Below are 2,472 nucleotides of genomic sequence, written 5' to 3' on the forward strand. Positions count from 1 at the left end.
TTACTTGTCATAATTTATCAATGTTTATATTTTAATGGATATAGCCTCGTAATATCGTATATATATATATATATATATATATATATATATATTTGTCATACTTGTGAAGGTGTAAATCCATTTGTTTTCTGATGTATGTCTATGTAAGAATACAAAATTTGTCATATATTGCAACTACACATAATCACATAACAATGTATACCTTGCTCAACATGTTACAAGGTGAAATGAAATTTATTGTGTTTTTCTGTTAATAACATTTTCTGTAACTGTTATTGGAAAAATTGTAGAAAAATCATAAAATGTCCAAATCAGGTTCTGTAACTTCTGAGAGTTTGGAAAATGAGTCTAGTTTGTTCATAATTTTTATTATAATTTTTAATGACCTCTAACTTGGGTGAAAAAGTCCATAATCACAGACTGGTCCGGATTGATGTTTGAAATGATAGGCAGTTTTGTAAAAATCACCATAAATTGTAGAAAAATCGTATGGAGATGTGCAAGTAGTCATTTAAAAGCTAAGAAGTGTAAATACATGCACCTAAAACAGTTTTGAAAACAAAAATGTTTAAGATGTCCAAAACAGTCCGTGAACGGAGTGAAACTTTTCTGATGAAAGCTGTTAGAAAAATGTAGTTATGTTCTAAGTATTTTAACTTGTATTCCCCCCCCCCCCCCCCCCCCTAAAAACTTGAGAAAACATGAAAATGTAGGGGTATGAACTCACCTTGTGTGATTTCAGTAGATAAGTGTTGAAGAAGAGAAGTGTTCAACCCAAGAACACTTGAAGAATCACTTGAAGATTCGAAGTTCTAACACAAATATAATGGAGTTTGTGTAAGCTATCCATGATTTGAGTGGAAATAATTGAGATAATCATAAAGAGAATGGATTATGCTTACCAATGTGGAGGAAAGACTCAAGATCAGCCCTTGAATCTTGAATTTCTAGAGAGAGAAAGTGAGAGAGAAAAGAGTTTGATCTTCTTGTGAAATGAGAGCAATTGAGAGAAAATGAGGAGAGAGGATGATTATCCAGCTCTCAAAAACGTGGGGATGGCTTGTGAGGGAGGTAAAAGGTACAAGGTATGGTGGAAAGGAGTGTGGGTGGTCATGGAGTGGGTATGGGGGTTGCTTGCGTCATAAAATAAGGTAAAGTCAACACTCTACCTTTGTACTTTACCTACTCTTATTTGGATAAGATTTTACCCTTAAAATATGATTAAATTATTAATTTAGGGGTCTTATAATTAAAAATAAAGTTTTGGGTGAAAATCCTATGTTAAAATAATTAAAAATGGGTTTAAAACGCAAAAATATGCAAAAATGGGCGAAATCCGAGCTGCCCAGCGAGACCCTTCGGATCTCGGCCGAGGCTCGGTTCTCTGGGCCGAAGTTCGGTCGGATGGTGCTTGGTTCGGACGCGCTAGGCTGAGTCAGAAGGCGGGAGGCGAAAGCGAAGCTCGGTCCGAGGAGTAGCTGTCCGAAGCGAAGGCGAGATGTGAAGGTGGGGTTCGGTCCGAAGGGAAGCCAGAACCGAAGGAACTGTAGTGAACAGTAGTGAACAGTAACTTCGGTTCGGACCTTCCTTCCATGTGAGGTTCGGTTCGGATCTCCTTCAATGCCGGGTTCGGTTCGGATGAACAGTAACTTCGGTCCAGCTCATGAACAGTACTTTCGGTTCGGACCCTCATGAATAGTGCTTTCGGTTCGCTTCATGAATAGTACTTTCGGTTCGGAGGGTTCGTTTCCTTAAGTCCGTTTTTCGCGTAGACTTCCGTTCTTGGGCTATTTTTCGCCAAATTCGAGGGTCGGGATGCCCCGAGTGATTATAGAAAGTTGGGAGAGATTTCGAGAGAGATTTGAGAGAGATTTCACATATAAAGAGATATGTGGGAGAGATTTCACATACTTAGAGAGATTTGGGAGAGATTTGACATACTTGGAGAGCTTTCACATACAAAGAGATATGTGGGAGAGATTTCACATACTTAGAGAGATTTGGGAGAGATTTGACATACTTGGAGAGATTTCACATACAAAGAGATATGTGGGAGAGATTTCACATACTTAGAGAGATTTGGGAGAGATTTGACATACTTGGAGAGATTTCACATACTTAGAGAGATTTGGGAGAGATTTGACATACTTGGAGAGATTTCACATACAAAGAGATATGTGGGAGAGATTTCACATACTTAGAGAGATTTGGGAGAGATTTGACATACTTGGAGAGATTTCACATACAAAGAGATATGTGGGAGAGATTTCACATACAAAGAGAGATTTGGGAGAGATTTGACATACTTGGAGAGATTTCACATACAAAGAGATATGTGGGAGGGATTTCACATACTTAGAGAGGTTTGGGAGAGATTTGACATACTTGGAGAGATTTCACATACAAAGAGATATGTGGGAGAGATTTCACATACTTAGAGAGATTTGGGAGAGATTTGACATACTTGGAGAG

Source organism: Lactuca serriola, chromosome 1 (genome assembly GCF_051521515.1).
Source record: "Lactuca serriola cultivar US96UC23 chromosome 1, Lser_US96UC23_V15, whole genome shotgun sequence".
NCBI classification, from domain to species: domain Eukaryota; kingdom Viridiplantae; phylum Streptophyta; class Magnoliopsida; order Asterales; family Asteraceae; genus Lactuca; species Lactuca serriola.